Genomic DNA, 23659 nt, shown 5'->3' with positions numbered 1-23659 from the left:
AACCATTAAAGTGAAGAGAAAAGAAACACAGGAGTGGACAGAATGCTTGGGCAGGCAGAGAATTTTGGAAGAGGCAAGGACCTTTGTGGGAACAAAAGTGCTTGGGACAAGCAGCTCTGGCAGCAGTTTAGGCAGGCCACATGGGCAATGGGGACTGGGACTTGGGGTTGCAGTGTGGGCAGTGGAGGAGCAGGGCAGTGTGAAAGGGAAGCGGAGAACTAGGAATAATTGCTCCTCGGCTGCATGTAGGGGTTGACAAGGAACACTACTGGACAGAGGAGAGAGTGTACCAGGAGCATGGGTGGGCTGGAGCCTTCGTGGGAGTGTTAGTGGGTTTCAGAGCAAGAGACGCCCTGAGAGAGAGAGGATCTTGGTGCAGGTGATAGAAGGGAGGAGAAAATGAGGTATGTGAGAACAGAAGGGAAGGGATTGGGGAAAGTGGGGGTGCAGGGTGGTGGTGAAGGCATAGACACTAAGACCAGGCAGAGGTCTTAGGGCAGCTTGGCAACCAGGGCTGTGAGAGGAGGAGACTGGCCACATTGGCAGGGGGTGGGGGAAGCAGGGTCTTGCCTTGCTCCTGGGTTCCCCAACACCTAGAGCTCAATCCCAATGTCCCTACTCACCCAAGAGGGCCCTGTCTCCCTTCCCCATCCTACGTCCCCACACAGCCCACCTGACCCAAGTTCCCGACCTCCCCCTCTCCTCCTCCCTCCTCATTTCCCCCCCCTGCTGCAGGTTCCCCACTTCCAAAAGGGACAGAGAGAGGAAGAGGAGTGGTTGGAGGAGGTTTGTTCCTGGGTCAGGGCTGGTTAGTTACCTGGTTTTAGCCAGGTAAGGGGAATTTCCACTGTTGGGTCTTTGGGGGGTTTTTTTGTTTGGCTTATATGGTGGTGTTCAGAGCCCTAAAAGTATTACCAAGGTATGTTCTATTCTTTCTCAGCCTGTGATGCTGCCATCACCCTCTTTCACAGCCAGGGTACCTAATGGGTTTTCGTCCTTTTTGGATTCCAAGGCTGTTTTCCCAGTAAATCAGGAGTTGGTGTGTGCAGAGGGACTTCACCCACACTGCGATTTTCAGGCACCAGCAGTAAAGGTGGTGGGCAAGCCCCCTGTGAGGCAGAAGGGGTGAATTTGCAGGTACAGTCAACTGCATACAGGATTGCAATGTCTTTTTCCTGCTGTTTCCAGCTGAGTTCAGGTCCACAGCTGGAGCAACCCTATAGGTGGGATGTGGATTGAAAGGTCTCTGCCTGCCTCTGCCACTCCTCCTAGCTAGACTGTGTCAGCCCCAAGAGCTCTTCTGCAACTCCTGGTCTCTTTCAGACATGTAGGCCCTTTCTTCATCTTCCAGGCTCATACCTCCTGGGCATCATTTATTGCTCAGTCTGTGTCTTGAAGGAAGACCATCCTTTTCTAGCCCTAGCTCCAAGAGCGCCCACAGTGCAGGACCTATGACGCCATTCAGGTATGACCCCAGTCCTGGCGCTACAAGAAAGTGACATGCAGCAGTCATTTACACAAGTGTTAGTCTACCCTATGTCCATAGTATATGCCCATGATCTTCATCTGCTAGCTTTCTGAGGTTGTCTTACCTGGCTGCTTGATCCCCTTCTGCAAGACAGGTATATAGAGGAAGCTGTAAGGACATCAATACCCATTTGCCATATCATCAGGAAGGTGAAACTGCCATAACCTCAGGAAGATCATGGATGGTTCACTACATGGTAACATCTATTAATGTCTTCTGTTTGCATTAAACTTCTACAGCAGCCTTAGCTTTGCATGTCCTGCATGCACACAGAGTCCATCACTGCCTCATATTGCTATTTCTTTTTATGAAAGGTAACTGAATCACTAAAAGGAGATTACAAATGTTTGCTTCCAAAAAAGGAAGCACAGGCCATAAAAAACACATCCAGATCTAACCCTTCTTTTGCATGGCTTGGCAGACTTGCTTTCAAAGCAGTAGGCATTGAAAGGAAATCCTCAAGCCCTTGATATAATGGAACTGGGATCTGAAAGTGAGATCTGCAGGATCATGCCCTTTTTGAGTTTCTAAAATACTCCTGCTTGACATAAGAAATGGAAACAAAGAAGAGGCCACACAACATATAGTGAATTTGGAGGGGATGTTATTTTGGTCTCACAGCCTCCCTTCATAAGGCACTGTTATACTTTTCTGTCTGGAAGAAGTGGTAAAGTAGTTCTCCCTTAGCCTCCCCTTGCCTGTTCCTACTCTTCAGTTGTGACAGAAAGATGATTCACAGGACCATGTAGTGAACCAGATCCTGGTTAAAAATGCCTTTTTTTGCTTGGAGTTTGATTGCAGACAAACTGTTGTGTTAACTCAATTGAGAAGGTAGCCCAGAGATGGGACTCGGGGAGGAGAGGAAAACTTAAGCCACTATGGTGACCAAAAGCAAAGTACGTAACCATGACCTAAGTAACGTTTCTCTTTTTCAGGCATTAAAATATGTGCAGACTTCATCAACTGTCAAGTCACTGCCTTCTCTCCAGGTTCCACATACTTTATTTCACTCTCTGGAAGAAAACGGGAGGCCAGGATATGGAGAAGGCTGAGGTACTCAATGACTTTTTCGCCTCAGCAAAAAAGCACTTTCACTAGCAAGTGCTCAAGCCACACCGCCCAAGCCGCAGAAAGCAAAGGCAGGGACTGGGAGAATGAAGACCTGCCCACTGCAGGAGAAGATCAGGTTCGAGACCATCTAAGGAACCTGAAGGTGCACAAGTCCATGGGACCCGATGAGATCCATCCACGGGTCCTGAGGGAACTGGCGGATGAAGTTGCTAAGCCACTATCCATCATATTTGAGAAGTCGTGGCAGTCCGGTGAAGGTCCCACTGACTGGAAAAGGGGAAACTTAACACCCATTTTTAAAAAGGGAAAAAAAGGAAGACCCGGGGAACTACAGGCCAGTCAGTCTCACCTCTGTGCCCGGCACGATCATGAAGAAGATCCTCCTGGAAACTATGCTAAGGCGCATGGAAAATAGGGAGGTGATTGGTGACAGCCAACATGGCTTCACTAAGGGCAAATTGTGCCTAACAAATTTGGTGGCCTTCTACGATGGGGTTACAGTGTTGATGGATAAGGGAAGAGCAACTGATGTCATCTACCTGGACTGGTGCAAAACATTTGATACTGTCCTGCACGACATCTTTGTCTCTAAATTGGAGAGACATGGATTTGACGGATGGACCACTAGGTGGGTGAGGAATTGGCTGGATGGTCGCACTCAAAGAGTTGCAGTCAACGACTCGATGTCCAAGTGGAGACCAGTGACGAGTGGTGTTCCTCAGATGTCGGTATTGGGACCAGCACTGTTTAACATCTTTGTCAGCGACATGGACAGTGGGATTGAGTGCACCCTCAGCAAGTTTGCTGATGACACAAAGCTGTATAGTGCAGTCGACATCCTGGAGGGAAGGGATGCCATCCAGAGGGACCCTGACAGGCTTGAGAGGTGGGCCTGTGCGAACCTCATGAATTTCAACAAGGCCAAGTGCAAGGTCCTGCACATGGGTTGGGGCAATCCCAAGCACAAATACAGGCTGGGCAGAGAATGGATTGAGAGCAGCCCTGAGGAGAAGGGCTTGGGGGTGTTGATTGATGAGAAGCTCAACATGACCCAGCAATGTGCACTCGCAGCCCAGAAGGCCAACTCTATCCTGGGCTGCATCAAAAGTGTGGTCAGTAGCTCAAGGGGAGGTGATTCTCCCCCTCTACTCTGCTCTCATGAGACCCCACCTGGAGTACTGTGTTCAGCTCTGGGGCCCCCAACATAAGAAAGACATGGACCTGTTGGAGCAGGTGTAGAGGAGGGCCACGAAGATGATCAGAGGGCTGGAGCACCTCTCCTATGAAGACAGGCTGAGAGAGTTGGGGTTGTTCAGCCTGGAGAAGAGAAGGCTCTGGGGAGACCTTATAGCAGCCTTCCAGTACCTGAAGGGGACCTACAAGAAAGCTGGAGAGGGACTCTTTACAAGGGCATGTAGTGATAGGACAAGGGGTAATGGCTTTAAACTGAAAGAGGGTAGATGTAGATCAGATGTAAGGCAGAAATTCTTCACTATGAGGGTGGTGAAACACTGGAACAGGTTTCCCAGAGAAGTTGTGGATGCCCCATCCCTGGAAGTGTTCAAGGCCAGCCTGGATGGGGCTTTGAGCAACCTGGTCTAGTGGAAGGTGTCCCTGTGCATGGCAGGGGGGGTTGGAACTAGGCGATCTTTAAGGTCCCTTCCAACCCAAACCATTCTATGATTCTATGATCCCAAACTACTGTGTATCAAGCCAGGTTTCACATAGAAACTTAGGGCATAGATCAAAGGAAATAGGGTGCATCCAACACAGCAGGGAAGAGGAGAGCCAGAGCAATGAAGTTTTCCTTACGGAAGCCGAAAACGCAGATTATTGGTTGCAGAGCCAGAGCATTTTAGTAGGAACCCTTCTTCGAGACATCTGTGGAAAGAAAGAGCAAGAAAAGGCAAAATGCCTGATGAATTTTTAGGAAGCTATCTAAGGGCTAAGAGATCTTAGGGGATGAGTTGCAATATCTTTTTGTCATTGACATTGGCATTTCCAGTTGCATTTAGTTTTGGGATGCTGCAAGGACTGCACGTGTGAGGAATTATGGAAATGGAATTAAAATAGATTTAACCTTCCATGGTATGCTCAAGCCTTGATCTGCATTGACATTATACCTGGACTAGAAACTGTGCCCACAACTAGTACAGTAGATCCCAATTCAACCTGCAGTCCCAGAAGGCTCTACAGCACATGATGGAATTAAATACAGAGCAGAAGTTGTCTGCTTTGCTTGCTTACCACCAGTCCTCTGCCCTGTTTCAGCTGTTCCCACCTTGGAAGTCTGTTAACACTAATCTGAACTGCAAGGGAAAACATATTCTCTTGCTGTGCGGTCATCTGTAGAAACAAAAGAGAAAGGGTGGTGAGCTGCAGAACTGCATGGTGGGGTAATGCCAATCTTCTTCCTCTGTAACACAACCATCCCACTACCTTAATTTTTTACTCTTCAGACTGTGAATGCAGGAAAAGAAAAATGTCTACAGTGGGTCAGACCACTGACAGACATGTTGGTCTGTCTCCCCAACATGTCTCCAATACAGCTGTAAAAGACCCTTTTTATGCATTGTGATACCTTCTAATGCAAGGACACTTTTGTAAATAGAGAACCTTTCAGCAGTGTGTCCTGATAGCCTTGCTTTTTTACTGATAATTAGTATTTTCATGTCAGATAACAATTTTTAAATTGTATGTACTGAGCACAAAAATTCTTGTACAGGATGGAATAGCAAAGAGAGAGCATATTAAGTGACAATATTTAGCTCTGTAAAGGCTGGATTAAGAAGTCTCCTCCTCTTCTTGACATGGTTTGGAAGAGGGAACAGGAATGGAATTCAGTATGCAACATGTAGGCCTGTGGTGCTGCTTTCTAAATCTCCAGTGGTAGTTTTTCCATTTTGTTCTCAAATTCTTTTTTTTAAATAATTCATAATGTTCCATCTGCTGTTTCAGCTCATACTGAGCACAGAATAGTCAGAGAGACTCAAAATGATTCCAAAATCATTTAGAGCTTTAAAGGGTAAGAAATTATTTTCCTATTATCCTCTGAGACATGGCAGCACCCAATGGATGATAGGATTATTACACTATACATAAAAGCATAGCACTAAATTCTGCCTTCTGGTGGATCAGGGTGGCAGTATGTAACACTGATTTTAAATAAATGCCTAAGTATTTTCAAGAGAGCTAAGGAGCTGGAGAAGACATGGTAAATTGTCAGAGAAGCTTCCTTTCCACAGAGACGTAGCTTGAAGCTAGAGGAAGTCAAAAAACACAGTCATTGTGAACACATGCACACCACAACATAATCATAGTGCCAGACAGTCCCATCTCAAGAACAGAAAAGCAAGTGATTCTGCTACTTGAATGTAGAAGCTTTGTACAGAGGAAACCCAAGCTTGGAGTTGCAGGAGGAAGTGCACCGGAATAAGGGAGATAAGGGAATAAGGGGCACAGACAGAACTGTGTCTGAGTGGGGGGTATAATAGTTACTCTTTGCCTATGTCAGTGAAATCTCACCTGGCTTATAGTAGTCGTAGACATGCACTGTTGCCACTTTCAGGTTCTGCACTTCAACATCTTGTTTCACTGAGATGTTAAGCTTCAGAGAAGTCTCACCCAGCTGGAGAGAAGAATAGAAGTGAGTTGAAATGCACTGGCCATCTCAAAGTCACCTACATACCAGCTTTATTCCCTCTGCATCAGAGATTTCTTTCTCTGTCTTTCTAGGTTCTTCCACCCTCTTCCTCTTTTGCCAAAATTTTAGCCTGCCTGACCAGCCTAGAGATTTGTATTTCTGATCTCTGAGAGTCCCAACACAAAGTACTGCAGTTGCTACTACTTGAATGGGCAGCTCCCTGTGGTCTTCCTCTTACCTCTTCCAAGTAGACCGTGACTTTGTCTGCTTTTATCTCTGTCTTTTTGGCCAGGGGTATCTTCTCCAACTGTATAGGAAGACAAGAGAGGAGCTTGGTTAGCCTCAGCTCATTGGCCTTCCCCGTTGTCTCACACCAAGTTTGGTATTTGTCAGTGAACCACTGCTGACTAAAGCACTTAGCCTAGTCAGGGGAAGGCCTGCATTCCCCAGATATAATGGCATTGAGATTGCTGTGAGTGCACAAAGCCTTAGAAGATTTTTTCAGATTTGGAACAAGTGTCCTTGAGCCGTGTTCCTACTTTCAGCACTTGTAGCAAAAGGAAAGATGGTTAGTAGGAGGCTATGATGGATCTTCCTGGCTATCTCCTGGAACACTGGAGCATGTCATTGAACAACTCTATGGGATTCAACACTGCTTTATGGAGTATCCCTACAAATGACACTGGCAACAGCGAAGGGTGTCAGTGCACCCCAGATGATTCTAACTAGGTGCTTTTCAGCTCCTTTCTAACCTCTTGCTGCATATGTGATCCTCACTACTGAACATGAAAAACTGCACAATATCAGTTCTGCAAGTGGAAAGTTGTCTTGTGAAATACCCCACTATATCTGCACTTGCTTAGTTTAGTTAATTTGTAGCAAAATAAGTAGCTACCAATCTCCAGTTCTTAGATATTTGGGTATTTCTGACTGAGCTACATCTGGAAAATAGATTTTCATATCTTCAGGGAAGGCCAGAGGAAAAAGTCTTACCGCTTCCACAGAGCTTTTCACGGGAATGAACCCTGACAGCATCTCCACCTCCACCAGGGCCATGTTACTGGTCTCACGGTCCCCTGTGTAACTGAAAAAAGGCAGGAGAGAAGCATATTAGATGTGGAAGTCTTCACAGCATTTCTAGGAGATACTAATGAACACTTCCAAACTCTGGCCTGCTCTACAGTGATGTGAAAGCTCAGCAGCATGTCTAACTGATGGGAGAAAGGGACCAAAAATAGCCCCCACCTACTTGCTCAATATGGAGACAGATTGTGCAGCAAATGTGTTATGGTTAATCTTCATGCTTCTCTCTCCAACAGGTGGAAGTGATCTTTGATATTACAGGTTGAGAGCGGCAATGTTGGCATTGTGCTCTTTCAGGACAGTAGGGCATGGAGAATATGGACCAAAACACTCATCCTACACAGATGCAGGCAAGTGAAATATGGATAGGGACTGAGGTTTCTGCTGTCTGGTTCCAGCAGAGGTTCACACTGCAGAAGAATGCACCTCAGGGCTGGTTCAGCCCAGGCTGCCAAGTGTCCCCCAAGGGGGGAGCTCTGGCTCTTGGGAACGCTGCCATCTCAGCTGCTAGTGCTCTGGCGGCTGCTGAGCTACTCCATGCTGACTGAGATAGTTGCTGTGGTTCTGCAAGCCACTGCCAGTGCATTCCCGGGCCTTACTTCTCAGTTCACGATCTCTTTGGGATTTCAGGAAAAGAAGACAGTCTTCCCCTGTGTCTTTGTCTCCGCAGACAGGAGGTTTTTATGGGGTTCTGGTCATACTACTGGGGCTCCCATTTCTTTCCATTGAAGAAAGAGCCTCGAGGGATCTCATACCTGACAGATACATGGATGTCAATCTGTTTCCTGACACCATCACATTTTCTTGGTACTGTTTCCACATCCAGGACAAAGACCTTTTCTGGTTTTGGTGGTGGGATGTTATAGTACAAAGTGGTCTGGTGGGGGAGAAAACATCTCTGTGAAGTGCCCCGGGGCTTCCCCATATGAGCTAAAGGACTACCTGTGCCTCCAGCTTTTAATGAATTGGTAACCAGTGGCTAACACAGTTGGCCCCAGCTGTGCTTTCTGTTCAGACACGTGCTGTTTAGCACATAGCATCAGATACATCTGCCAAATGTAACCCTCAGCATGGAGGCTCAGCTATTTGTGATCCAAGGCCTCATTCAGTACAACATTGCCTCAGTCTTACTGAAAAAAAATATTGTTAAGGTGTGAGAAAGTACATTAGCTAAAACCCTGCCCACAAGGAGAAAGAAGTGTAACTGTTAACTGTTGTCATGATAATAGTTAGTAGTTCTAGGTCTCAAGAGGAAAAATACTGACAAAACAAGTATAAAATCCTTAAGAAAGAAAGAGCAAAGAATCAGAAGTGGACAACTCCACAAGAGGAATGATCACACTCCTCCAAAGAGCAGCATAGGTCAATCTTCCTCCACCTGCCTGGAGACTGATTACCTGGTCAGCAGGTACGTATCAGATGTCTTATGCTTATTGATTATATTCAAGTGTAGCCAAGTAGCATGAGTCCTAGTAACCACCAACATGCATTAACAATAAATAGTTGTTGTGTCCTCTTGTCTATACACTGCTTGCAGACCCTCTGTGAGCATCATAAGAGATGGCTGAACAGAAGTGACCCGCTGAGGGAGGTTTTCACAGGGAGTGACTCGAGTTCTTTGCTGCATGAATGGCTCATTAACAGACCACTATCAAAGCTGCCAGAAAAATAAGATGTATTCTCCTGGACCAGTTGTGTTGGTGTATCGGGATAAGAAAACCTTGGTCCGACCTCACTCCTGATCTCTGCATGCGATAACAACCCAAAGACATAATATACGTCAGAAAATATACAGTGCTCAGCTCCTGAAGCAGTGACATCAGCAACATATGTTCGATATAGAAGCAGGTTCTGTTTTGTATCTCATCACTTCTGACTTCAAATCTACTGATCTCTTAACAATGACATGGCTCGGTAGCATGAGACAGCAAAGCTGAGACATTTCTGAGAAGATACCATAGATGGTTGCAATAAAACCATGTCAACAGAGTATACCTGAGCTTCTTCAAGCTTGACGTGATTCTGCCTAGAAAGCCAAATCCTACTCAGAATTTGAAGCTATAGTGCCTGCTTAGAGCCAAACCTCACTTGAATAGTCAGTGGCAAAACCTGACAGCTCAGTTCCTTATGTATACTCACCTGTACATAAATGCAGCCACTGCCAGCGGCCTGCACTGTGTACATCCCTGGGACAGCAAGGAGAGATGCCTGATGCAGGACCAACTTGTTGTTCCTGTGCACATGGAATTCCAATGGAGAATCCTGCTTGCCTTTCACTGTCACCTTTACATCTCTGATCTCCTGAGGAATCAGGGCTGCATACTGAGCAAGGGCCTGCAGGCTAACAACTGTGTCCTGAAGGTAGAGAGAGAGTCACTTTGCTGTGGAGCCATGCAGTACAAGATCCAGCACACTAGGTCAGGCACTGCAGGGAGAACCACACTCCTCATGGCCCTGATTCACACTCTGACACAAGCAGGGTCTATGCCACTAAGTGCCTAGGTATGGTCTATGCCACAGGCAGCAGGATGACTTCTGTTACCTGGAAAGGGTGGCTTCTGAGCCCTGGGGTTAGCAGTCCCAGGCACTGGGTAATCCAGATTACACCACACAGAAAAAGAGTTTCCCCATGGCATTCCCCTTCCCAAGCAGGGCTCGTGTATGCCTGTCTGCAAAGGATGGATCTAGACTGACATGCACATGAGAGATGTGTACATCATTCCAGGCACAGTATCTCTCTCCTTCCCCCATGACTTTCCCTGGCTTGTTACCTGTGTGGAAGCAAACCCGCCAAAGGCATTTCTTTGTCCACTGAGCCAGTGCACAAGCTTGCTCACTGAGGCTTCACTGAGTGCCAAGTCTGGTTTGGAGACATGAGCCAGGAGGATGTAGGCTACTGTCTCAATCATAGAAGAAGAAGATTCTTCACTACTGGAATGTGATGTCAGGAGGTCTGCTGATGGGGGGAGAAACATGTGGAAGAGAAGAGCAGTAGATCCCTATGAACATCAGCTTCTCCTGCCCTGATACCCTTTCAGGACTGGCAGTTTCCTGTACACCATCAGAAATGCCTTTCTGGGGCACCTCAGAGTGCAGAAGCCCATCCCTCCTGTTGTTTTTGTACTCTGAAGGGCCAGCCATCTATGATAGGCTTCATTTCTTCCTTTGAAAGCACAGAGAGATCCAGGCACCAAATCCTCAACCAGTTCCTCTAGGAAACAGTTCCCCTAGAAAGTGATTGACTCTGAAAAGAAGCTTTTTGTTTAAAGTACAGTCTTAGTCTTATTCAGCTCTATGTATATTTAAAGCTATGTCCCCAAGCTACAGCATTTTTGCTGTTTCTGCATTTACCTAGGATAGTCTAACAGGGCTCCCTGTGCTGAAAAGCTCTAGGACTCATTTCCAGTCAGTTGGATCTGTTGTACAAGAATTGGTCACTCTTTGAGGGAGAATTGGTGGCAGGCTACCAGAGGAGCAAGACTACCCAATTTATTTTGTTGGCATCCTCGCTATGCAGTGCATAGGCTAGGATAGTTTAAGCTAGAGCTGGGCTCCCACCTGTGGTTCAAGCTCACAGGCACTGAATGCATCTGAGTCTGGTTGAATGTTTTGCTGTAGTGATAGTAGGGGGCTAACCAAAATTCGGCTAAGAATTTAGCTTAATTGTGCCAGTGTAGACATCTTCTACAATGGTACAAATGTGAAAACCTGAAATGCTTTTAAATTCAAAGTCCGTTTTCAGAACAAAACTTCACTTTTGAAATAAGAATCACAAAATCACTTGTTTGCATAAAACCAGCATAAAGGCTTCAGAACTTAGCTCAGGGACTCTATGGACTGGTATTACTTCATTATGTTTATCACAATGGAAGGTTTTTGCATGAGGGATTTGTGATTTGTTACTTCCAAGGTGACAAGCAGAACAACTTTTTCATGAAGTGGTAGAAGGTGTCTTGGAGATGCAGCTACAGATGACCTACAGATTAACCTTGATTCTTTAAAAAGCACCAAACTCCTGTTCAAGATCCAACTGTAAACCTGTTAGTGAGGCTAACAGAATCCCAGCCACCAGGCCATGGAAGGTGTCTCTAGCCAGCAGAAAATAATCCTCCCGGGCAGAGATTCTCCAGCAGGCAAACTGGCTGCAGCTGGTGGCTGCAGTCACATCCTCAGACTCAGTAGGCAGAACACAGACACATTTAAACATGTAGGACAACACCTGTCCCTCACTTACAACTCCATTGCTCTTGCCAAGTCATTGCTAACTATTATCAGTGGAAGCAAGAGCCAAAGAAAACTATCACTTGACCCGTAGGCAGTTTGTAGTGCTCCATGCCCTAGAGCCTTAAGGGGACGTTTTCCAAAGTGCTTGGTAAGTTAGAAGCATCAGACTGACTGGATAGCAATGAGGGTGTGCTCCAGTCACTTGTTCCATATGTACTATCCCAGAGGCAGCTCTGAAAAAGTATTGCACTCTGCGTGCAATTCTACTCCTAGTTTGCCCACTAGCCACCCTGTGAAGCCAGCTGGGCAGCCTGAGTGGCTGTGCAAGTGAACTGCACTCTGCACTGGTAGCTGGTAGGCTGAAAAATCCTCTCTCCCTTTTTTCTTCCGTGTTATTTTTCAGCCCCAAATGTAGTTCACCATACTGCCAGATGAACAGATGTGGTGAGGAACTTACTTAGGTCAAATCAGGTAATATTGTTACTAACTGTTTAACCATAGGCTTAGGTGCTTTGAAACCCCCACCTGGCATCCTCATTTAGGACAGAAGTCCAGTATTTTCCAAGTTAAAGAGACAAAGGAAGAACGAAGCTCAGCAGCACAGCAATAAAGATGCATCCACCCAAGGGCCCTGAGCTGACTAGAGCAGCAATGGGGAAGCAGTCAAAAGGTTTGAATTCTGCAAGTAAATGCCCTGACCAGCAGCTGAATGGGCATGGTGAAGCAAGTTTCCTCTGCAAGATCTCTTGTACTATGTATGAATTGCTGAAGAATGATGGGAGCACTGCAACTCAGGTGAGTACTTTGACCCCACAAATTAAGCATGGATCACCTCTGCTGCTTTTGATTAGAAATTGTTTCCTGGGTCTGAGAAAATTAGACTCACAGCTTCAATAAATTACCATTTTCTGACACAAAAGCCAATCTGAGAATGGTTAAATTTCCCAAACCACTGCAATTAAATTCTACAGATATCAGGCCTTAGACACAGTCATTATCTCTAGAACCCAAAATCTTCTAAACAGCAACAACCTATCAGTTTCCTTCTCTAGCATATCCAGGAGCTGCTCTCTCATCTCCATGTCCTTGCTCAGTGTGAAGACATAAGCCATCAAGGCCTTGACATAAAGGCTTGCCTTATCGAGTGTTACATTCTTGAAGCAATGTAAGACATTATCCAGCATGGTGTCCTGAGAAAGGGATCCAAACCCAATGAATTTCCTATGACCACTTTTTGTTGTGAAAATTTATCCCAACCCTCAACATTGGGATACAACCCATACAATCCTGGATGTATTTCAGTGCTAGTATCTCTCTCAGGGCTGTGGAACATGAAGTAGAGTGGACAAAGCATCACTCTGTGGGTTGAAAAAACAGATGTGACTGGACATGTCACTGGGATGGGGGATTTTTACTACACTGGAGAATCCAGCTGTAGGAAGTGTCTGGTAACACGCTGGCTCAGAACCGTCAGACCTGCATGCTGTGGGTCTCAGCTCCCAAGGGGTTATGATGTTTTTAGAACTGTACCAACAAGGCTGGAATATCAGCCCATTGTGGCTAGAATAGTCTACACTTGGCTTGAAGACCACTGCTTTTATTTCAGGTCTGAAGGGAGCGGTGGCGTTGCATACCTGAAAGGTGGTCTTTTTTTTCTCCTTTAGCTAAATTGGTCAGTTTAATGAAAACTATTGCCTCTCCCTGCAAGCCCTGAGCCATTTTCAGAGACAACTGTTTCCCGAGACCAGCTGGGAGTGGCAGATGCTCTGCTTCGCTGCAAATCAGGCCATTTATATTAAGAACTCCTTACCAAGTTAAAAATTTCCTGTTGAGCTTTTTGTATACAAAGGTGGGACATGACAGAACCTTTCACCAACTCAAGCTGGGTACTCCCTGAAGCCACAGACCTGGGGAGGAACGAAGGGTGGAGCATGCTCTCAAGCCCTGCAAGAGTTTGGATCTGACTTACATTCTTCTCCAGATGGAGGTCCACCAGTGCAGCAATGACATAGGCTGTTAATGAGACTGTATCATCCACACCACCCTGCAAGTCACACAGACAAACATCAGAAAGGGACAAGACCAACCATTGGTCTTGAAACCCCCAGCCTGTCATTGTATAGCCACTGAAACTAAATTGGGACCAGCCTGTCATTGTGTAGCCACTGAAACTGCCTATGGATGGCGTATCTGAGAGAGTACAGTAGCATGCCTCTGGGCATTCTTGGACATGTGGGGACTGAAGGAAAGCACTCTAGGCTCATTTACTGAATATCATGAGTCTGCTGTTGAGGGCAGCCTCAGAACCATATTGTGCATACAGCCTAGGGGTGCCTTCTCATAGAAGGGCATGAAGCAAACTGTTAAGCTATTTATTTTATTATATATGTTACAACTGGACACTTGAACAAAGTTTTTATGATGCAGGATTTACATACAAGAAGCAATGCAAGTTTACATACAATTCAGCTGACTGTGAGAAGCTACAGGTTAATATGGGTAAACAGGATCGCAGGAGCCTCTTTTCCCATCAGAGGACATTAATTCTTGGGGAATGATTGCAATCATTCTGCTTGCCTCCTCAGACATGAGACAAGACTACATCTAAAATGAGGGGGAAAATTTGGGCTAAGATCCTGAGAAGCATCGTTCACACTGAATAGCAGAAACTTTGAAGTGTAAGGGGGGTGGGGGCACAAAACATATTCCAAAAAGTTCTGTTCAAATAGGAAGCCCAAGCTGAGAAATTAACGAAAGTCAGAGAAGGATGAACAGTCTACATGCACACTCTCATTTTATTTTGTACTGCATCCAAATTTTAAGAAAAAAAGTGTAACCCTGTGCTTTGCTAAAATAGCAGCCTGTTTTCTTTCATAAACCTGCCTTGTATTTACTATGGGTAATTTTGCAATCTGAGCAGTCTGGATTATTCTTACCTTTACAAAGACAATGAACCCAAGTATTGCCATACTGCATGCACATTGTTCAGTATCTGAGCACTAGGACATGTTCACCAAGAGTTTGGTGCATTTCCAGCTACACTGCAGGAATCATTTTGGGGATGCCAGGCTCCAGGAGAAGTCATTCTTTTTGGGCAGTGGAGGGACAACTGCGTCTTCAGATAACCCCATATTAGAGCACATAGTTAGACCTACCTGGAGAGTATTGTGCATCGCAAGGCATGAGAAGAGGGAGAACCCAGCCAGGCTATTCTAGACAAGCACTAAAATATAAAGATATTTCTCCCTGTGCCCTTGAAGTGCCTTGGCACAATTAGCCATGGTGCCTTTTGTCTAGAGTAAAAATGAAGAAAGCCTAGCAGAGATTAAAACCTCACATAGATGAAATGCCTACTATTTTAGGCCATGCTTTTTCATTCTGCTCTGGGAAGCTGCCTTGGCTGTGCTGGGCCATGAGGACATTGCTTTGTGCTACTGTGAACAGTGGAAGAGCCTGGGGAAGCAACTCTGTGCCTCACATTGTGTTCTTCCTGCTCCCACTCCCATGTCTGGCAGCCGTACCTTCAAGTCATTGTTGAAGAGCTTCCCCACACTCTAGAAGCAGTCACTGCACAGCTGGTGCTTCTGCAGCCAGAGCAGAGTGTTGTGCACATGATCCTTATTGATGTAAATGTGAGAGCTGGCTTGTCCAAAGGACCTGGCTACAAAAGCTGTCAGCCTGTGGGCAGAGCACAAAGGAATCCCATGTCACAGCCAGGAGCTGAACCAGCAAGGACAATAGGTTTGGGATGACAGTACCAACTCTAGTCACTCACCATGTGTTGCCCTGGTTGACAGCTTTTCCAAAGGTGCTGTAGAAGCCATCATCATGTTTGTAGAGCAGCTGATGCTGGTAACATATGGAGACAGGTGCCAGGACACAACTTTCAGTGTGAGGACCTGTAGCATCTCAAACTGTATCCTTGGTGTGGGAAGAAGGCTTCACAGCAAGAGACGTCACCAGATCTACAGTCAGAGACTTTGAGGCAAACCTACCACCCCACAATTCCCTGTGCATCCCACAGCATCAGCGTGACAAGAAGCAGCTGCACAGCATCACTGAAGTGCGCCATGCGGCTGCTCTATGTTATTAGAGCTGCTATGTGCAAGTACTGTGGGTATCTGCCCTGCTGGTTTGCAGAACGGTGACATGCTCACTCACCTCATGTCTTCCCGTGCCCCAGAGAACCCTCATGGGCACCTTGCTGTCAATTAAAAGAGCTGTAGGAGTGAGGAGAAAGGCTTTTCCTAGAGGGGACCAATATGAAAGCCTGTTTATTTTTCAGCACTTCTGCTAGCTCTGTTGGAACTCAGGAAAACATTTTTTATGGGACATACAGAAAGCGACAAAGCCATGCCTTTAAGCTCTGAAGGCAGAACGCTGTCCACCTTTGTTTGCTCTTTGACTACCCTCCACACAGCCTCACTGTTTACTCTCCACCTCGCCCCTCTGCTGCTGCCACTCTCTTGGGTATGCCCCCCCTCCCTGTCCTGACTCGTGGTACAGGAGAGAAAGGAGGAAGGAGAGGGAGTAAAATCCTATCCATGGGAGGCTGCTGAGCTTGCAGCATAGCAGGATAAGGAGACCGACAGGCTGGAATGTGAGGCATGTTGCAAAATGAGACACAGACACTGGCACTGTATTAAATTCAGTTTATATTGGACAGAGCTGACATGCCCCCACAATACGTGTCCTAAAACACGGGGAAACACTAAGCTACCAAACTCCTATCTATCCCCAAAGGCCACTCTTTATTCCAGTTAATAACAGCTGATGCCCTCTTTCAACAAGGGACTTTGGTCTGCCTTGGACTGATAAGGGAAAAAACCACAGGCATCACATAATGATGGAGATCATTAATTACCCACACCCTTCTCGGAAAAGCAGGCTTAGTACCTCAATAACAGGCAAAGACAGAAGTCCTGCTTCTTCAGAAACATGCTTTTCCTTCCATGAGACATTTCCCTTATTCTCTGTGATATCTTCCTTTGTCACAGCTCTGGCAGTGCTCCCACCCCTGCCCTGCACCTCCCCACCAGACCAGTGTCCCACACTCTTGATTTATAGCACCTTCATTTTGCAGCAGAAGGAAGAAGGACAATGTTTCCCTGTTCTCAGGAATGTCAGGGCTTTATCTTCAATTTCTGGGTCCAGTTGTTTAATCTTATTCAAGTGCTGCAGAATGAAGATGTTTGGTGCAAACTGAACCATGTTCTGTTTCACTACAGCCAAAGGGCATCTCTAGCAGCTGGTCTAAATTTTGAAGTGCTGGGCCCATGATGTCCCCTTAAGTTTGAGGTGGAGGGGCAGGAGAACGGAAAAGCACAGACATTCAGCAGTATGAAACAAAGGCACTGCTGCCTTCTCTAAACTCTACTGGGATCCTGGAAAAGAGCCAGCCCCTCACTGAAAGATGATTAAGATTTCTGCTGATTCTGATGATTTCTGATGATTAATCCCCTTCTAGATTAGGCCAGCACAGAAAGAGAAGATGTCATGGTTCTGGGAGGAGGGATGGAACGTGAAGATAAGGGGATCTGAAGAAAGGTGAAGAGAGCTGTCATTCCTAAGTGGGTATCAAGGAGGCAAAAGAATTATAGAGGCAAACTACGTGGAAATCTGCAGGGATGGTTTTGGTTCACTTAGGTGGATGGCAGTGACAGACGTCAGAGGGGATACCCCACCACTTGGGGATCACCCAGGATCATTTCTTACAAGAGGAATAAATATTGAAAAAGATTACTTGATCCACATTTCTGAGCCCAACATCACACCCCTTACAGTTTATCTCATGAGGAACTGGGTCGATGCATCGTTAAGGCCAAAGCATTGTGCAAAGTCTTCCCACCGGGGACCCAAGAGCAGAGAAAGCCTTTCTCACCAGTCACAGAGAAAGTGGCTCGGCCAGATCCCTCCAGCACTTATGCAGGCAGTGTCAGGGAGAACTCTTCAGAGATGGTGTTATCTGAGGAAGGCAAAACCCAGAAATTTATCCCATGGAAGAAGTATCACACATAAGTGTAACATCCCAAGGAGACCCAGGTGAGGCTCAGTGTGACGCTGAGTCACAGCAGCCAAGACTTGCAAACAAATGCCTCAATACAGGAAACTTTGTCAGGTAGAAGACAGATATGGACAAACTATGGTTGTTGTTTTCCCAGGCAGGGACGGTGCCACCAGCGCTTGCTCTCTGACAAATTCCTCCCACCTCTTGGTATTAGCAGTGGCCCTGTCCCTTCCATCCTGCTCTCATGACCAATAGCAGTCAGGGATTTTTGTCCCCTACCTGCAGCACAGAGAAAGGCATTTTCGGTCCTGTCTTGTAGGACACCTCCTGGCTGCAGATGGAGAAAGAGTAGTTCAGATAGGGAAGGCAGGAAAGGAAGTCACCATGCCTCAGCAGCCTGTCTGCTTCCAAGAAGAAGGGGCTAAACTTCCTCTTAGCATCTTGCTAACTGCCTCAGGGGACAACCCTCTGTCCCCAGGTGTTCTCCACCCTGAGGCCTGACTAACCTTCACAAGCAGAGGTTTTATCACTGTGTCTCTCTCCCCTTGCAAAGGTGTCACACTGATTGTGTGAATCTTCTGCCATGCTGCTCATAGTGACATTCACTTTGCCTGCAAGGAGCACAGGGGCACATCGCTGAGCACTTGCAGCGGACAGTTCTATGTACGAGCACCGGGACCAGACATGCAGAGGCAGGCAAATTCCACCCCTTCTCCCACTAGCTGCCACACATCCCTCTGCTCAACCTCACCCAGCCTGGTGGCTATCACGTTCCACTCAAAGGTTTTTACTTCGTTGGCACAGAGGCAGCTGGTGAACCAGCAGTCTGGACAGGCATCCACCTTTAGTTCTGGGATCTCTGTGAGAGTGGTGCGCACTTGAGTGTGGTGGGGTGTACAAGCACACATTGGCATAGTGTTAGTACCAGGCACTGCACAAAGGAGCAAACACCATGGGTCATGAAGTGCGAGGCTCTGCTTTGTGGCCCAGACACCAGTATCTAGGGCTCCTGAGAAGCTCATACCTTGCCTTTGGGCTCAAGTGTTTGCTCCGACAGAGGTGGGTAACTGGGGGAATACTCACCTGGATACAGTCTTTGAGGTAGTTGAAGACAGTGGCTTTTAGGCTGAAAGTCTCTCCTTGGATCACAGAGTACGGCAGTGACAGATCTACAAAGAAAGGCTGGAAGACCCTAAGAGCGGTCAGAGAAGAGAACCCAAAGCCAGTATTGGCAACACAGAAGGTGTTGGTGTTCCGTTCTGTGATGGTGTCAGGTACAGCATCTTGGACAGATGCTTGCCCATCATCCCTACAGCAGGAAGAGAGAGAGGAGAATTTGCTCAGAAGCAGTCAGAAGTCTCCAGGGGTCTCTCTGGGGAAGGCAGGTAGAGGCTGTTACCAACCTGAAGGAGACCAAATCCCAAATCCAGGTCTCTGGGAAAAGTGTCCATGGTTTTGGCTTCCTCATGTTATCAGAGCGAGGTGCAGAATCATTATGGCCAACATGATTTTCTGCAGAAAAGCAAGTGATTGATACCTCAGAAAATAGCATATGTAGCTCCAGGTGAAATTAGTTCTTCATTCACAGGCAATCTAACACCATAAATGCTTTGTGACACAGAACAAGAGTGGACAGGGTTGGCTTTTCAGTGAGAATCTGACACAGTGTCTGTACCTTTGAGGAACACAGCTTTAGGGAGACAGAGTTGGATGGAGTTTAGCCTGAGGCTCAGTCTGACAGATCCAGCAAGTTTGGTATGGATCCAGGAGGAGACAGAGTGCTCAAATGGAGTTGCACTCTTAAATAATCTGTGAAAGTGCTGGTGGAGAGCATACTACATTTTCTGTGAAGAGCGCAGAACACAGGGACAGCCAATAAAGCACAGAGATTTGAGCTTTTATCTGTGATTTATAAATCAGGTCCATTGGACTGGACACAAGCTTCGTTCCTCTCATACACAAACAAGAAACACAGTAGGATGGAAGTCAGCCGTCTCAGCTACAGGCTGGCCAGAACTGAGAGAAGAGAGCCCCTTCAGTCAAGGAGATGGACATGTCTATTCCTTACCAACAATGTTGCCTTTTCCAGGATACATCTTTTTCTTAAAGCCTGGTTGCATACAGAAAATTGGTTTCTTGATTCTAGTATTGGTTAATATTTTCACGCACAATTTCTGGGAAAACAGTGAAGAGAGTAAATCAATGATAAATAAAAGGGAACAAGGAATGTTGAAAATATCTCACGATAGCAGGTATCATAAGGGGGCTGGTGGTAGCTGAAACATTTTAAAATGCTGCTTGTTTATATACATATGCATAGACTTACAGGCTCAGACTCTGGCCAGTGCATGAGGAATGGAAACCAGCTTCTGAGGAATACTGGAGCCAATTATTACTTCTCATAAAAGTAAATTTCAACTTCATATGCCTAACCCTAACAATGAGTCAGAGTCAAATGCCATATATCCCATGAAAAACTTAAGAGAAAAAAATTCCAAGTTTTAAATCTTTGCACAATTTTAGAATGGAAAGATCTGACTGGCTGTTCACACAAAACCGTTCTTACACAAGTTAGTACCAGTCCTGGCTTAGAAAACTGATGGGGAACTCGGTCACAGCTTAGTATGGATTCTGCTTTTGTCCGAATAACACTCAGACTCTCAGGGCCTGTGCTTCACAAGGTGGAAATATTGGATTGAATGCACCCTCATGTGCACGGACTGAGAAGAAGACATTATCACACCAAAAGAACGTATTTGATCCTGTGAGCAATCCTTGCTTTGATTTAATGGTCTGCAAGTCAGTGAGAACTCTTCTACTTTCTTGAAGTGCCAAAACCCTTCATGGAGAGTATGGGTCCTCACCCTTTCTGCAGAGGCTGTACATGCCTGTGGACTTAGTCATACGTTACAGGACAGTCATCTGTTACAGGGTCACTAATAATTGAGATATAGTGGGATCTCCTTTAACTGGCATCCAACATAATCCAGGATTAAGCATCTAGAAGACAGCAGAGTGCCATGCCTTTGGGGGGAATCAGGGTCTGTATTGGTCAGGTAGAGTTCTGTCAGCCTGAGAAGCCCATGCAACTCAGACTCCATTTTGGGTTCTTTTCAGTGTGTTGTTACCCTCTTCTCCTATTTTGAGGTGCTTTTACTTGCATATATTTCTTTAAACAGCATTCTGACAGAAGCAGCACTGCTTGGGTTTTGTTTAGCAGATACGTTAATCTTCTGGCTATTGTGCTTGTTAGTGGATTAGTTATTTTGTCATTTGTCTTGACAGTTAGCTATAAAGCCAAACTGTAAAGGACTTCTTTTTATTAAAACTGCTTTGAGGAGAAGTAACAAGAGACTCAATGAAACACAGGGTAAAGGAGTTTGCAAATAAAATAAGAGCCAAACAGCGATTGGTCAAAATATGGTGAGGTGCTCAGGTCTTACTGGGATATTCTTGCCACTCCCCCTTTGTAGATATGGTAGCCTGAACTAAGTTCATTCATTTTTACACTGCCTTTTTCTAATCAAGTGGTTTGCACTATGCTTACTCATAAGTTTCATTTTTCCCCATAGTCCCCTAAGTGAGTGTGGCTACACAGACGAACAAGGCACAGACAACTTGTAGCAATGAAAATCAGGGCAGCTCATGTTTGCTAAGACTAAATTCTTGTAGGCATTCAGGATGGCATACTGGAAACTGCTGACTCAGGAAACGTTTGGTACAAGTGTAGAGACTCACCTTAAACAGACTGAAAACATCAGCATCACTTTGGTACCATGGTGCTTCCATCCGAGTCTTTTTGTGGAGACTGGACTGCTGGGGCAGACAAGGGTATGCCTCAAAGTCTTCCCAGTGATAAGGGAACCTTCGTCCTCCAATTGTAAAGCTGTCATCAAAGACCTTCTCATACAGTTGCAATGGAAAAACAGAGGTCTTCATAAGGAACTGGCCAGGTCAAATATTTGGATTGTATCCCTCTATTATACTTCATAAAGCTTTGCAGCTGAGGAAGTTTGCACTGGCCCAGCTTATACTAAAGGACGTGAAGCCCAAGGAGTGGATGCAGGCAAGTAGCTTTCAGTCTGCAGACTTTCACCTCTGACAGTTCAAGCCTTTTAACTCTAGGGTGCAAGATCAGGATAAAATGCATGATTCAGTTTGAGCACAAGGCATTGGCACAACTGACTTACATATTTAATGATTACTACTTTATATACCTGTTAGTAGATGATGCAAGATGCCCTAGAACAGCATTTCTGTAAAATGGAACACCAAATCACACTGTGGGACCTACCTACAGGTGCAGCAAGTCCCCCTGGATTTAGTGAAGCTTCTTTGTAACAGGCTGGCCTGCTATAACTTAACTTACAACTTTGCATGAGGCATAAACGTGTATTATCTCTGACATACCTTGTGGAATTATGTTAGGATTTTCAATTATTGCAGTATTTTTGTTCTAAGTCTTAAATTCAATCCTCTGAAACGCACGACTGCTTTAAGGTAAGCTCCTTCAACCCTTCTAGATTCTCAGAATGCACCTGGGTGCCGACAAAATCCTGACCACTTTTCACTAGCCACTGTGTGCATTGGGTGCTGTCCCCTAGCTACTGTTTTCTAAAGAATTGCTTAGTTGCTCAGCCTCATCTGTCATATGGTTATAATTCAGCAATGTTTGGGGCAGAGGGATAGGAGGACCCTACTGGGGCAAAAGTCCATTTCAAAGGTTTAGCTTCACTGCCTAGTAGAAGATGGAAGAGCAGAGAGACAGGTGGATGTGAGGAAAGCTGCTAAGCACTCTCCATCCAAGCAGAAAGCACCAGCATCTCTTTGAAGCTGCTCTCCCCATCTACCCCTGCAGTGCCATGCAGCATCCACCACGCTCCAGGCAGAGGCCCACAGTGCAGGGCTGATGCATGAGGAACATGATCACCACATATCTGCTCAGCAGAGGCCGAGGAGGGGGAATGCCAGGGCAGCCACCTAACACTGCAGCCGTGTCCTGGGACGGGCTATGGGCTTCCTCCCACCAATGCATGGAGACAGAAGGCAGGCAGACACTAGGGGGTTGGTCACCACAGGCTGCACTCACTGTGTTTGCTGTTAGGGTATTGTTCTCCTTCAGGAGGACACTCTTGTCAACAGCTTGGACAGAGCACAAGGACCCTGGAGCAGCCTTGAGGTCCAGACTTGTGGTCTTCCCAGTCCCTGAACTTCTTCCTTGTGTGAGAAGTCCAGTGCCACCTGCAAAAGAATACAGGGTCAGGGGGCTTAGTGTTGGAGAGTGGGACCCTGTGACTCTTAGATGTTTGGGCAGCAGAGGGAAAGACAGAGAATAAGGCAGGGAAGGGGGCTGAGATGCTGAGACAGGCCCTCCTGGAAACCCATTGGGAAGGTTACAGGGGCTGCAGTGCATACAGCCCAGCTAGAATTCCCCTACCGCCACACATCCACCACCTTCTGATCCAGAGCTACACAGGGAGCTAAGCAGGCAGGCTTCTCTTCTGTGTTAGGGAGAATATGGGGGACAGTGTATTCCCAAGTCAGTCATGGGGAATGGGGGGAGAAAACACAGGGAAGTTTTCGTTATTGCTGAGCAGTGCTTACACACAGTCAAGGCCTTTTCTGCTTCTCACCCCACCGCACCAGCGAGTAGGCTGGGGGTGCACAAGAAGTTGGGAGGGGACACAGCTGGGACAGCTGACCCCAGCTGACCAAAGGGATATTCCATACCATATGACATCATGCTCAGCATATAAAGCTGGGGGAAGAAGAAAGAAGGGGGGGGACGTTCAGAGTGATGGCGTTTGTCTTCCCAAGTAACTGTTACACGTGATGGAGCCCTGCTTTCCTGGAGATGGCTGAACACCTGCCTGCCGATGGGAAGCAGTCAATGAATTCCTTGTTTTGCTTTGCTTGCGTGTGCGGCTTTTGCTTTACCTCAACCCACGTCTTTATCTCAACCCACGAGTTTTCTCACTTTTACCCTTTCAATTCTCTCCCCCAGCCCACTGTGGGGGGAGTGAGCGAGCGGCTGCGTGGTGCTCAGTTGCCAACTGAGGTTAAACCATGACAGTCCTTTTTGGCGCCCAACGTGGGGCTCGAA

General features: G+C 46.4%; 1 pseudogene; it reads right to left on the bottom strand.

Annotated features, from left to right (window-relative positions):
- Positions 1 to 4898: 4898 nt before the first annotated feature.
- Positions 4899 to 23659, bottom strand: part of LOC103922190 — a 28889-nt pseudogene continuing 10128 nt past the window's right edge.

The sequence above is a fragment of the Pygoscelis adeliae genome, unplaced genomic scaffold (assembly GCF_000699105.1).
Source record: "Pygoscelis adeliae isolate BGI_AS28 unplaced genomic scaffold, ASM69910v1 Scaffold538, whole genome shotgun sequence".
NCBI classification, from domain to species: Eukaryota; Metazoa; Chordata; class Aves; order Sphenisciformes; family Spheniscidae; genus Pygoscelis; species Pygoscelis adeliae.
The sequence above is the reverse complement of the archived record's forward strand: the minus strand, read 5'-3'. Positions and strand labels throughout refer to the sequence as shown.